At 42.6% G+C, this 14,498-nt stretch overlaps 1 long non-coding RNA gene across 1 annotated transcript; it reads left to right on the top strand.

Moving 5' to 3' along the window:
• The first annotated feature begins 2,276 nt into the window (after positions 1 to 2,276).
• On the top strand, positions 2,277 to 5,669 carry LOC133127394 (uncharacterized). The gene is made up of 4 exons (XR_009708620.1): positions 2,277 to 2,469; positions 3,938 to 4,041; positions 4,906 to 5,034; positions 5,587 to 5,669. It is a non-coding gene; the product is annotated as an uncharacterized LOC133127394 (long non-coding RNA).
• The last annotated feature ends 8,829 nt before the right edge of the window (positions 5,670 to 14,498 follow it).

Raw genomic sequence — 14,498 nt, 5'->3', positions numbered from 1 at the left:
AATCCATGATTTAATTACACTATAGTATAAAACATAGAAAAACATGTTAAAATCTATTCTGGCACAAAGTGGTATGATGGTGACATCAACTATAATTTTGTGTTGAATAGATTTAAGTATAAGCTATTGAAAAACATGCTCAAATCTATTCAATGCAAATAGTGATGGTGACATCAATCATAATTTATTATGTAAAATAGATACAAAATAGACTTTATACCAACATGTCAAAACTGTTTGTGTGTGCCTTCTGTGAAAGTGAATGCACTGTAATTATCAGAAACATTTTAAAAAATCACCAAAAATATATTTTCTGTGAGTATTTTCATGTTGCAGCTGACATGAACAAAATGTTCAGTGGTCTGAGTGCTGAAAAACTGGGTTTTTACTCATATTTCTGTTGTGAACAAGACTTTTTGAATGACAGATGAACAAACATGCAGTGATAAGGTAATTTAGACAGCTGACCATACAGGTTTGAAATACCACAATAGGTCATAAAAGGTAAAGCCTTCATTTATGTGGGGCAGAAGAGACAAAATGTCCCCCAGTAATGAAACGAATGAGACAAATTCCTGATAACCAGTAATCTCTAAAACACTAAGCTTACACAAGCAGGTTTATTACCAGAGTGTACCTTAAATGTAATTTCCACAGTAGATTTGAATACATTTTGCATTCATCTAATTCCAGTAACCTGCTATGTAAATACTTTTTAATTGAATGTGAAATTAATTTGAAGCTGTGCAGTGTTGTTTTGACTGGTTTCATTTGGGTAATTGCCTAATCTAACTGAACTTGGAATGCCTTTTGAAATGAATGAAATCATGCATTTCACTGTCATATTTCCTGACTGCAGCAATAAGAGTTACTGTGCATCCCTTTAAGTGTCTGGACAGTGTTCACGTGTGTAGTCCATAACAGTTTGCTGCTTTATAAACCACATTTATCTGAATATACAGTATTCACATTTTGTCAAAGCGTGTTTATTTTGTCGCAAAGTGTGCAAATGGCCCATGAGGCTCTATAAGCAAAGATACAAATGACAAGCACAGGCTGGACTCTTGTGTCAAGATTACAGGTTAAACCCTGGTCTGTGTCAGTAGCCAGCTATGACTGGAAACCTGCAGTGGTGGGACAGCTGGCTTTGTCAGGGGTAGCGTGGGCTCCAAGTCCACCTGTGACCCTCCTTTTGCTGCTTCATTAGCTCCCCCTGACAAAGCACCCGGCTTACACAGGCACCCAGCTGTCACCAGTGAGAGATGTAACTTTCCCCAGGCTGTGCTGTAGCACTGTGCGATCTGTAACATGACATATGTGTACAATAGTCACCGACTTGTATGCAGGTTCATCAGAGTGTACATTCGTACTTGCGTGCATACAAGTGGGAATGTATTTATTCTCAATACTATTTTACATAAGCAGACCTAAGAGAGATTCTAGTGTATCAAAGCATATAGCCATTGGTGCTCTTTGGTGGGAGAGGTACTGGAAATTAATAAAAAGATAGAAGTTCCAAGGCACTGAAATGGATGTTAAAAAGCTTTTATTCCATGGGCTAGAACAAATTAAAATGCTGGCGACCAACACACTGCAGCTAATTAATAGGCAAAAAATTATTTTACATAATTCACAATTTCACAAACAATTTGCACATGTAACAGTATTACTTTTATTTGAAAAGTCAGATGTCAAGCCTGTGACAACATGTAGACCATATTTTGTTTCCCGACATGAATTAAGCCTACACATGAGGCATGATGAATGATTGTTTATTGTCAGGAGATCAATTCTGACAATCAACAGGATGCTCATCTTCGTTGTTTTGGACACCAAGACCCAGGGCTGGTTATAGGCGTAGGCGATGGGGGCAGATGCCTTGGGCGTCATCCATCATCCATCTACGGGGGGGCGGGGGATAAAAATCCAGCCATTGCGTCCAGGGTAGGCCTAGTCGCAGGCTCCCCTGAACGGAAACCTGGCCTAGGGCGACAGAAAAGCTGGAGCCGAGCCTGCTGAGACCGTTATACCTGCGCCGAGGAAACACACCCACTTTTGAACCCGGTCCGCGCGCTAATTCTCAATAGAAAGCTGAAGTATAGTTAATCAAGCCAGCGCACCTCCATAATTCAAGAATTCAATTCCCCTTAAAGATTCGGTGCAGCCTTTGATAAATTAAGGTTACCGGAGAGAAGGAAAAAAATGTGTAATTAAACTAAAAATAAATCCTGTTGCCATGGCATCGGAAACACGCTCTGTCCCTACGAATCAGGAACGGCATCCCAACTGTGTTGCTCTTCCAGTTTGGTACGCACTGCACCGAATTTACCGGAGAGGGATTTAAAAAAGGCTCCTTTTGCGAGCACGGAACTTCACCGGGGCTACAATCCAATCTGGCTCGCTGTCCTCTGCACGGGAACGTGCGGTTGGGAGTACCAAAACCGGCTGTGACACGTCTCAAGTTAAGAGGTTGTTTTTCCCCCCTTCCTGTTCCTTTGTCGGGATGCTCAGAAAAAAAAACATTGTTTCTATAATGCGAGACTGTAATTTTTAATGCTTATTGGTGAGCTAGGAAATGTCTCATTATGAACCCCCCAGAGGTTCGCTGCGTTCCCCGGCTGCTGCTTCTTCTTTGCATATCTTGTATTGTAAATGGTTCACAAAGCATGACAAGGTCTCGCTCATGTTTCTCGGCTCCCGTCTCTGTTCGCAGCTATTTGTTATTGTCTCCCCGCTATCACATGTTTTTCTTTTCTCTTTTTTTTTAAAAAGAAAAGTTAATTAAATATGGAACAAGACTGGAGCAACATCTTTTAAACCATCATGTCATTAAAATGGCATTCCTCCGGGAGCAGCTTAAAAAGAGGCAGCAGAACAATGTCTGCTCAATCAGATATTTACGGGTATAGTTATGTAAACAGACTCTTTATTGTCTATGTATTTTTAATGTAATTATCAGTTTTGTACTGCCTCTCCCCCGGGGAGAGCACCGCAGCAGAAACCGACTTGAGCTTCTGAAGAAATGTCAGCGAAAAAGACAATTATGTTTCCGTCTTGTGTTTAATCCATTCACGTTCTGGGCGTAGAGAGGACCCCGAAGAAACATGCGAGGCTTTATTGAGGAATGATCAGCAAGAGATTCATTATAACATAAAACTCTTTGCTCGCACAATATGTTTATTATCGTGTTTTGGGGGCGGAAATCACTTCCAAAGCGAAACTTCACAGAAAGTCAGCTGCATATCAAATTAAACAAATCCGTACCGTAGCATAAGCACTAGTCTGTCATCAACCTATTGCGATATTTTTGCGGGGGAATTGGTAATATTATAATTGGGAAATGTATACCCAGAACTAATATCACAGCTAGATTGGATCCCAAAGGCCAGTGCCATGGGACTTCAGAACATGCTGGTTGCCCCAGAGAGTGGGATGGTGGTGTGAAAGAACCAGAATTAGACTCAATCGAACATGAACAGAAACAGCAAGCAGAAATTCTCCACCCTCAGCTGTACATATCTGAGTTTAATTTTCTGTTGGCGTGTAGCATAGTTCTCTGGACTGAATTAAGGAACAAAGGTCCCTGCCCTGGATGTTCTGCACTGCAGTATAGCATGGAAAACTCTTAACCTTCAGTAGTTACAAAGCAGAAACACGGAAGTTGAATATCTGGCGAATATAACAAATCTGCAGTAATTCTTTGTTCTCACGCTCACCAAATTGCACAATATTATCTTTCTGTAGGCCTAGTGGATGTGGTCTCATGAGCAAGCCTATCAGCATCCACCTCAATACAGTGCTACAGCTTCAAAGTCGTTCTCATCCCATGTGTCGAACAGAGATGCTCAAAATGTGCAAAGTTTAAAAAGAAAATTCTAAGCGGCACTTTTTATGTATCATGCAAATTGATTACAGACGAAGTGTGTTCACCCTGTAGCTTCACAATCAAGATGGCTGCAAAGATCTAACTGCAGCTCGTATTTCCCTGGAGGGCAACAAGGAAGCGCTTTGGGGTGCATCAGCGTTGTGCCACGTCGACAGGTAATGCCCTCCAGCACTGATCCTGGATCAGCTTTTAGTGTTTTGCGCAAAACGTCTCTCTCATATATAAATATTAAATAAGCTGAGAAAGCATTTCGTTTTATACTGGATTTTAGTGTCACATCTTGTGCTTGGTCCTAACTATTTTATTCTTAAATTCAAAACAGAAGCACATGGGAGACAGATATCTTGTTGTTGTTGTTGTTGTTATTGCAGTTGTTATTTTATTTTAAATTAAATGAGTAAATTGTGTTTTTCATTTTCACAAACGATAATGAATCTTTTCCCACAAACATTTGGGGTCTTCTTGATTCTCTACATCTTTGGTTGTTCAAATAAAGAGGGGCGGTGCAGTCAAGATGTAACTCTTGTTCAGAAACACTCTTTCAGCCTCTCAGACTATTACAAACGGCATGTCTCTTAAAGCACCGTTATGACTCAGGTACTTTCCTCACACTGGGAAGACCTATTATGTGTGACCCCAAAATCCCTTAAACTTTAAAAATCGCAAGGTTTACAAATTCACCCATTACCCGCTGGTGAATTCCTTTTAATCAATGTCTGAAATGAGGATGACTCTTCAAGTTGCCCTTGCTGATTAAAATTAATTGTTTAATTGCCAAGTGCAGGGAATCCACCCAGGGAGGATTGTAGCAAAATTATTTAAAATCCTGAGTCCTGAGACATAAGGGATGGGGGTTGGGGGTTGCAGTTTGAAGAGGGGAGAAAAGAAAAGAAAAAAAGAGAGCTCATCTTATCACCATACTCATTTCAACATTTCAATGGGGAAAATAAAAAATCTTGATTTGGTTTCGTTTTATTTCCCCCCCATCTCTGCTCATTTGAATAACGTTCTGCTTCCAGTAAACAGCCCGGAGCAAAACAGCAGGCTGTACGGCTCCTATCGATGAGCGTCCTCATAGGAAGTCCTGCACCCAGAGGGGCGGCTGCCTTGCATCCAGCTCAGAGTATCATTAAAGAGGAGCAGTGCCGGTGAGATTTTCAAACGCACTGCTGTCCACCCATGGCCTTCTCTATGGCCTTATCACGCAACCAGACATACTGATGTCTAACTATGACTGTCTCTATGGCCTTATCACGCAACCAGACATACTGATGTCTAACTATGACTGTCTCTATGGCCTTATCACGCAACCAGACATACTGATGTCTAACTATGACTGTCTCTATGGCCTTATCACACAAGCCAGACATACAGTTCAGTACAGTACTACTGTCCACTTATAGCTTTCTCTATGGCTTTATCACACAAACCAGACATACAGTAGTACTGTCCACTAATGGCTTTATCTATGGCCTTATCACGCAAGCCAGACATACAGTACAGTACTACTGTCCACCTACGGCTTTCTCTATGGCCTTACCATGCAGCCAGACGTACTGATGTCTAATTATGGCTTTCTCTATGGCCTTATCACACAGCCAGACTTACTGATGTCTAACTATGGCTTTCTCTATGGTCTTACCATGCAGCCAGACGTACTGAAGTCTAACTATGACTTTCTCTATGGCCTTACCATGCAGCCAGACGTACTGATGTCTAACTATGGCTTTCTCTATGGCTACATCACGCAAGCTAGAAGAACATGCAGGCGTGTACAGGTATTGCTTCTTTATGGCCTTGCGTCACAAGCCAGACACACTGCTGTCCACCCATGTACTGTTGAAGCTGAGAGTGGTTAGTAAACTTGGGCCAGCAAACAGAGGGTGACAGTTTTCATTCTTCATGTTTTATATACATGTGGTTCTCATTTCTTCATACCTTTTAATTCATATGTTTACTGAGTCCTGTACACTAATAGCATCAACCTGTCTGTTCATATACAAAATCCACGGGACGGTGGAAAAATATATAATAAAGAGCAACTTTTTACTGGACCTGTAGACATCAGAACCTATTAAACACAACTGTTTCTAGATCAGGGCTCTCAAACAAGGTATTCAAGCAGATGAGTTTAAGTTAATATAACACTGAATAAATGGAATGCATGTGGAAAAAAAATGTTAGCTATGCCCGTTTTCTCAGATAAAGGTTTCTGTCGAGCGTGTAAATAATGCAATGTAATGAGCCATCAGAGACCTGGGGTGTGAGAGTTGCATATAGTCGGTGGCAACGGCGGGGGCTTAAGCAGCGACCCTCAAGTAATTGGGAATTTTTCATTGCTGCACTGGGATTATGCAGAAAAAAACCCTTCCAAAAAAACACGGGGACCAATCAGAGCAGCTGTTTTTCATCGAGGGGTCCAGCAGACAGCCCTGACCGCTTCGCTGTGAATAATCTGTGGTGTGAATGTGATTAATGCAAAAAGCCCTGCAAACTTTAAAGATCCAGAAAACTCCATTAAGCCCAGCTGGGTCTCCTGAGGGAGTAATCCGATCCCACCCCAACACCCCCCCGCCTCTCTTCCCGCCACGCCACCCCCTCCTGCCCCCCCGCTCCACCATCCTCGCCTTGAAGACTGTTTTCCCCGCCTGCCCCGCTAAGGCAGCCTATAAATTAGACCATCACAGGTGGGTGCAATTATCAGTCACTGCTTCAAAACCCAGCGCTAGGGGACACACACACCAGTCTTTAAGTGGGGTACAGGTGTGACCAATCTGACCCATATACCATGTCACCCAAACATGTGATCAGGTGACCAAATAGGAAGACCACGGAGCCGGGCGGGGGGTGGCTTTGCCCTCTGTCTGCAGTAGGAACCCGGGTTGTCAAGGAGTTCAACAAGAAAGCGTGGAACATGAATGCAGGTTTAGTCTGATGTTTTCATTGTCACCAGGGATGTCTCTCCACATCTTCAGATCTCTGCAATGGTGACCCTGCGACCTCTTGAATTGTGTGGGGGGGGGTTTTGTAGCCACATGGTCACAGAGGCATCCTTAACAGTATCTCACTGCAGGCGCTCAAGTCAATCACCAAGATACAAGTTTCTACAACAACACCACACTAGATGCAGTGGTTTATTGTGTGGTTAGAGACCATGAATACATGCATGCCTGCTCAATATGAAGACCCAAAGCAACACAAAGCTCGCCGAACAACATACACAACAATAGTACAAATGTACAATAGTGTCATGCAACCAAAGCACTTCCCTCTTTGGTTAGAAATGAATTTCATCCATGTTATGGAATCCAGTCGGAGGTGAATCGGTAACACTTTATAATAAGCTCATGTGAATTGGCATTAACTAATGTATTTGTTAACTAACTAGTGAGAAGCAAATCTGCACAGCTTTGTTTATGTATTTGAACATCATTAATTCATATGAACAACTACATCAGTTAATGACAATTGATATTGGAACAAACAAAACAGTTGTTGTGACTAATACATAGTAGTTAATAAATACATAAAATGGTAGGCATGTATATAGCGCCTTTATCCAAAGCACTGTACAATTGATGCTTCTCATTCACCCATTCATACACACACTCGCACACCAACGGTGATTGGTTGCCATGCAAGGCGCCGACCAGCTTGTCAGGAGAATTTGGGGGTTAGGTGTCTTGCTCAGCGACACTTCGACAGCCTGGGCGGGGGATCGAACCGGCAACCCTCCGACTGCCAGACGACTGCCTGAGCCATGTCGCCCCACATTAACTAATGAAAAGTTTGTGTACTGCTTAATTCATGTATTTGTACATCAATTCATTTATATTAACAACTACAGTAGTTAATGCCAATCCATGTACCCTTATTGTAAGTGTGACAAACTGTAAATCAAACAGAACAGGCTCATACCATTGCATGGCTGTGTCACATTTAGCTGTTTTTCTCTGGGAAGTTCCCCTAAAGCAGGGGTGTCAAACTCCAGTCCTGGAGGGCCACAGTGTCTGCTGATATTTGTGGTTTCCTTTCGATCAGCAGTCAGTTAAGGCCATGAGAAGGTGTGTGGGCTGTTTAGCCAATGAAAGACTTTGAAAAGTATCTCTCGCACTGAAACACACCAAAAACCAGCAGACACTGCGGCCCTCCAGGAGTTTGACACCCCTGCCCTAAAGGTATCAAGGCTACTATACCATGTACACCAAGGGCCAGTGAGATGTGCCTACAGTGTGCTTGCTGGCAGATCACAGAACGTGGCAAACAGAATCGTAGACGGGCTGAACGGCCTGTTCTGGTCTTTACATACCCTTTAGCGGCCGGCGGCTATCCGGAAAATTCGGCTCCTCGACCCTTTTGCAGCAGCGTTCCCGCAGAGACCGGAGCGCGATGTGAGCTTTCGGGAGGAAGAGCATAGCGGCACGGAGGAAAACGGGCGCTGGGAGCGATGCCTTCACAGCAGGACCGGGCGAGATATCCCCCCGAAGCCCTGCAGGCCCAAGTGGAGGATGAGGGCCAGATGGAGGGGCCGGGGACCACAGAGAGAAGAGGAGGAGAGCTGGCCAGTCCCCAAGAAGCGCTTAAGAGCCATGGAAATGCTCAACACTGCCGGAAAGGGGGAGACGCTGGAGCAGAGGATCTGGAGTACCCTTCCTCCCACCGCCCATTCGATGGCCTCGAGAATTCCCAGAGCCGCGATCTCTCGGCAACAAGAACGTCCTTCCAGCACCACGCCGCTCAACCCTGGCTCGCTGGGCCATTAGCGCGATGCTAGAAGCAATGCATTTTTCTCTCTTCATCACGCACTCGCAAAAACAGAAAATGTCGGTCACATTCGGTCACCTGTTTTATGTACTTGCGGTGATGGCTGTTAAGGGTCATTGCAGTGGCACTAATGGCAGGCTTAGTGGTGAAACTCGGAGCCGAGAGCACTTGGTTTGCCGGCTTTGGCATCATCCGCTTATTGGTAGTGGAGTGGTCAGAAGAACCCTTCAGGCAAAATGTCTGGGGGTGCAATCGTTTCTATTTTTCATTAAGCGCAACTATGATTGTCTCACGTAAACAGGAGACGTTCTGAAATCATAACACTGAAGGTTTGTTGGATAGCATTTGCGACAATAGGGGCTTAAGAGCTGGAAGTTAGACCATGTTTAGTATTTTGTCCTATGTTGATCATTCTAAAAGAAGGATCACCAATCAGCAGCTGAATTCTTTTTCATTATTTGTGCACTGTAGAAACCATAAAATATATAATATCTATAATAGGTATTGCCAGTGCAGTGAGGAAGATTTGCCAATAGGGTAAGAAAATTGCAGTAACTTGCAGAAATGTTGAAATGTTCTGAAATGTTCTATTTGAGAGGAAATAATTTGATTTTACTATTCAATACAGACAGAAAAACTTTTTAAGACATGTTTTTTTGCAAAATGTTAGTGTCTTTGTTGGAGAAAATGCATGACAATACCTATAAAATAAATTCTACAATCAAAATCATTTGATTCGTTTCATATAAAACAAAAAGCAAAAATCCAAAAATCCAAAAATCAAATTTTCGTATCCAAAAATCATTTAATCTGATGCTATCCTGTAAAGAAAAAGTGATTCTGCAATGTTTGGGAACAATATGCATTTCACGTTGAGCAAATAATTGTTCCAAAAAAAAACAGGATTGGTGTGATTGTATCGGGGTACATTTTCTTATTTTATCTCCCCACCCGACACTGCACAACTACAGCCCCCACATTCTATTGGCTGATGGGGTGTGACCCAGGAGTGTAGGGTGGCGGCCACTTCATCAGAAGCTGCCGTCCTCCTGGGAATACGGGGACGGAAATACACATAACACACACCGGCAGCTTTAGGAAACACCTCGTATTCGGCGCTGGTCACCGTGGCGACAGTGTTACCACAGCTCTTTTATTGATGTGTCCTCGTTCCATAAATCATGCTTTAGGAAACTCCTGATGCCCTCATGGGGGGGGGGGGGGGGGGTTTGGGGGTTCCGCAGAACTGGACAGCTTCTCTCACTGTTGTTGGAACATTCTAGAAAGTCTGCTTTAGGTCATTACCCTGAAGAAAAATGAACCTTGCACTCCAGACCATTTATATCTCTCCCCCACCTGTACGCCCCCTTGAGTATACTGCTATGGCTTCAGAAGCGACCCGTGTTTGCGGATATTGGTACATCCGATAATGCAGAGCGGAACAAGAAAGATTGGAATAAATACCCTTCCTTTCCAGTTGCGGCTCCAGTAACTTTGTGCAAAATGAAGCTTTGAACATTGATAATATTGAAGGTGCATTATTCCCTGGGTATTGCGTGGGTCTTGCTGCCATCTATGGTGGAGAACCAGTTAGACTGTTTTGCATGAAGTGAAATCTGAATGCATTAATGTTTACACATCTCAAGTTTATTGTTGGTTGTGATAAACTGAAATCTGATCAAAGAAATTGGAAATCCTAGTGTTGAGACACTGAATCTTATATGGAGGAGCTTGAGAGACAAAATATAAAGAGGTTAAAACAGAGGAAATTCTTAACAAACACAACAAAAGATACTGTATATGAATTGGTGTTTTTCTCATACAGAATAAACAAGCAAAACTAGATCTCTGATTGCACAGAAAATAAACCATCAGGTTCAATACAATTTTTGAATAACTTACTGTTAGTGCTGCAAAAAAATGTTTATCTCCACTTGTAAGCAGTGAATATTGTTGAATGTGATGAGTGACAGCTAGTGAGTGACTTCAAGGCATGGTTTAAAAACCTTGAAACACACAAAGATCAAGAGCGACATCTGGTGGCCATAAGATATGATAACCTTAACTTGCAACTGCTACTAACTCAGGCCTAGTGTTGTTACAAATATACAGTATGTTTAAATAGACACATTGTTGTTTAACCACTATGTGTAAACATTTAGCAGGGTACACATTTGAAAAGATTCCACCCATGTTATTCTATGTGCAAACATTAATATTTATCCTATATAATTATAACCAAATACATCACAGAATTTCTGTCATCCTTTTCTATGTTCAGTTGTGAAATGAAACATATAATGGAGGACAATATTTACAGGTTAAACCCTGCTGTCTGTTGGTGAAAATATGGAGTTTTCTGTGACAGTAACAGAGCACATGGAAAGAAAAAGCGCCATTAATTATTGTGTTCATACCATGCATGCACCCCATGTCCACAGGGTCAAAATGACCAATTCTTGCTGGACTCTGTGATAAAGCCTTCTTCATTTTAAACCCTAATTCAATTGGAGTGGGCTCCAAAATTATTGGCACTTATAATAAACCACATGGATAATGTTCTATATGTTATGTTCAGACATGGGAAAACGACATACTTTTATTTCAATACATTGTTTTTAGGCAATCTCATTTAACCATAGGTGCAAAAATGAATGGCACCCATAACAATTCTTGTAAATAAAATCAAACAGATTAAATATTACTTAATTTAGTTAATCTCAGTCTAAAGACCGTGCAGTCTGTGCAGTGGTATAATTTCTGCTCTTTTGGCTCTGTACTCCAGCACAGCAGATTTGAAAGGAAACAATGAATATGAATACATACATAATCCCCCCATTTAAGGCTACCAAAAGTAATCGGACAGTCGGCTTTTCAGCTGTTTTTGATTTGTCAGGTGTATTCAATCACTTCCTTAGTGCAGTGTCATGTTCTGGGCTAGATTTTCCAGGCATTACCTTCCAACCTGGACCGATCGCATTCCGGCCTATTTTGGTAATGAATTTCACTTTGGCAATGAATGGCGATGAGGTAATCAATGCCCTCATGCTGATGACAGTCTGTCTCACCTTCACTTTCACGTTTTATTTTGGTGCTAAGTGTTAGAAATAGGACCGTGGGAAGACAGGAGTTTGAGACCCCGTTCCTAGCTTCCTACTGTCTAGGCCAAATGTTAAGAGTTGTGAGATTATTGTAATGTATGTTTATTCTTGTTATTTATTCATTTTTCATGGTTTCATTTTCCTTGGTTATTGTTTTCCATTACAGTTCTCAATTGTTATCCCCTGTTATGTCTGCGTCTGAATGTTTACCAGCCGAGTCACTCCCCTGTCTGCGTGTCCCACTATTCGGGTGTTTACGGTAGTTTCGGGTTTTCAACATTCCTTCCAAACTCGCAATTCTTACTTCCAGCTTCTCTTGGTAGTTAAATGTTGTAAAGCACTATTCTTACTAACTACGACTAATCTAGATATTGTACAGTACTAATCCGATTAATACACTTACTGTCTGTCTAACTAGCTAACTAACAGTCACTTTTATTGGGTAGTTAGAAGTATTCACGTAGCTAATTCACTAACACAATCTCTTAGTGTTTCTGCACTGTTCTATAACTCCGCCTCCCTATGCTATCCCTGATTACTCGCTTAGTTTCAGCAAAGTGTTCGCACCTGTCTCTATCACTACGTCTTTAATCTATGCAAATGTCTACTCCCTAATCTGGAGCCGTGTGTTTTACATGTTTGGTTACGTGCATCCAGTCCCATTATGTTTCCCCACCTGTTGTCTATTTGTTTAGCCCACCTTTTTCCCAGCCCCGCCTAGACTGTCACCTTTCATCCATCCATCCATCCATCCATTATCTGAACCCGCTTATCCTGAACAGGGTCACAGGGGGGCTGGAGCCTATCCCAGCATACATTGGGCGAAAGGCAGGAATACACCCTGGACAGGTCGCCAGTCCATCACAGGGCACACACACCATTCACTCACACACTCATACCTACGGCCAATTTAGACTCTCCAATCAGCCTAACATGCATGTCTTTGGACTGTGGGAGGAAACCGGAGTACCCGGAGGAAACCCACGCAAACACGGGGAGAACATGCAAACTCCACACAGAGAGGCCCCGGCCGACAGGGATTCGAACCCAGGACCTCCTTGCTGTGAGGCGGCAGTGCTACCCACTGCCCCATCCATGCCGCCTAGACTGTCACCTTCCCTCATGTAATTAAACCACAGTCTCAGTTTTAACCTTTGTCAGAACGTTGATCAGTTATAGTGCCGAATTACTTGTATGCCTATTTCTTGAGATTCCTAAAGACACCCCTTTAACTTTGATTTTCGAACTTGCCTTGCCCTCTTGTTTTGTTTGCCCTTCTGCTTTCCTGGTTTTTAATTATCTGCTTTGTTTTAGTGACTTCGGTTTTTGCCCTTGCCCTTTTTTACTTTCGCCTTCTGATTTACTGGATTTTTGATCTTTTTGCCTGTTTACTCGACTATTCTTTTGCTTTCTGTTTTTGTCTTTGTCTTGGATCTCCTGGCTTACAAATTCAGAATAAATAACTACGTTTTGGATTATCCCCTGGTCTGCGTCTGGGTCCTCAGTGCCGTACATAACAATTATGGCACCCCTTTTCCGCACACCTGCTCTCATTTGCTGTTCGTCCACCTACTTTATTTCCTCCTTGTGTAAAAGCTACCTTTAGGAAGGAAGGAGCTTTAGGCTGAGTTTGTCGACCCAGGAGTACTGAGACCCTCTGGTAATTCAGACTGGTTCAGACTCCCAACAGTTTTGATCAAGTGTAAGGGGAAGTCAATATTCCCTTCATCCGTAGATGGATATTATTTGTGGCGTGATTTTGTGTCTTTCTCGTAGTGTGCGGTTTCCCACTTTGGCAGTCGTCTAATGTTTTCTTTCGGATAGCGAGGTGTTAAACTCATTTGTTTTCATGATTGTCGCTGTCTGTCATTGGATATACAACACCAAGTCGCAATTTGCCACTGTTGGTCATCCGTCCTAGAGACCCCTGTGCATGCCCTATGGGTCGGGGATCTACGTCAGAGTTTTCCTTGGTGGATGATGTAGTTGGCTTACTTCTGCATAAGCCTTTTAGGGCAAGGTACTTATGCTTTTCATTCCCATCTTAGTGCCTGTTTGTTTAAAGGTACTACACTAAGGATATATACACGAGTGTGGAGTGGCCATTCCTTCCTGTAAATCGGTAAGAAGCCCAGGGTGCTGAGTAATAACCTTTGGAGTCGTAGGCGCATTTAGTTGGCGCATTTAGTTGCCGCATTTTTAAGTCTCATGCGCCGTCAGTGAGCCTAGGTGAGCGCCGGGTGAATAAAGTTATTTTATTGTTTAACCCTTCCTCCTCTGGGGTGTGTCCCTGGTCTCTAGGGATGCCTCCAGAAAAAACTCAGTGGTTATCTCACGTCTTGTGGGAACCCAATTGCTTGTGGACCTCCGATCCCGCTCCCTTACATGTGTTTGTCAAGATGAAGGCCAGATGTCAAGGAAGCCGATTAAAAAAAATAAGACAAAACAGTCAGAGACATAGGCCAATCAATAAGCTCAACAAACCAAACTGTCTGGAACATTATTAAGAAGAAACAGAGCACTGATTAATGTTTTGGATCATTGCCTTGCTGTGGGATGAAGCACCATCCAATAAGTTTGGAGCCATTTCATTGAACTTGACCAGATTGCTTCTGGATACTTCAGAATTTGTTCTGCTGCTGCTATCAGAAATTACATTAGCAATGAAAGCAAGTGAGCCAGCATCTGTGGCAGCCATACATGCCCCACCACCATGTTTCACAGATGGGCAGTTTAAATACACCTGA

Source organism: Conger conger, chromosome 4, assembly GCF_963514075.1.
Source record: "Conger conger chromosome 4, fConCon1.1, whole genome shotgun sequence".
Classification (NCBI taxonomy): Eukaryota; Metazoa; Chordata; class Actinopteri; order Anguilliformes; family Congridae; genus Conger; species Conger conger.
Note: the sequence above shows the minus strand (reverse complement) of the source record. Positions and strands in the feature narration are given on the sequence as shown.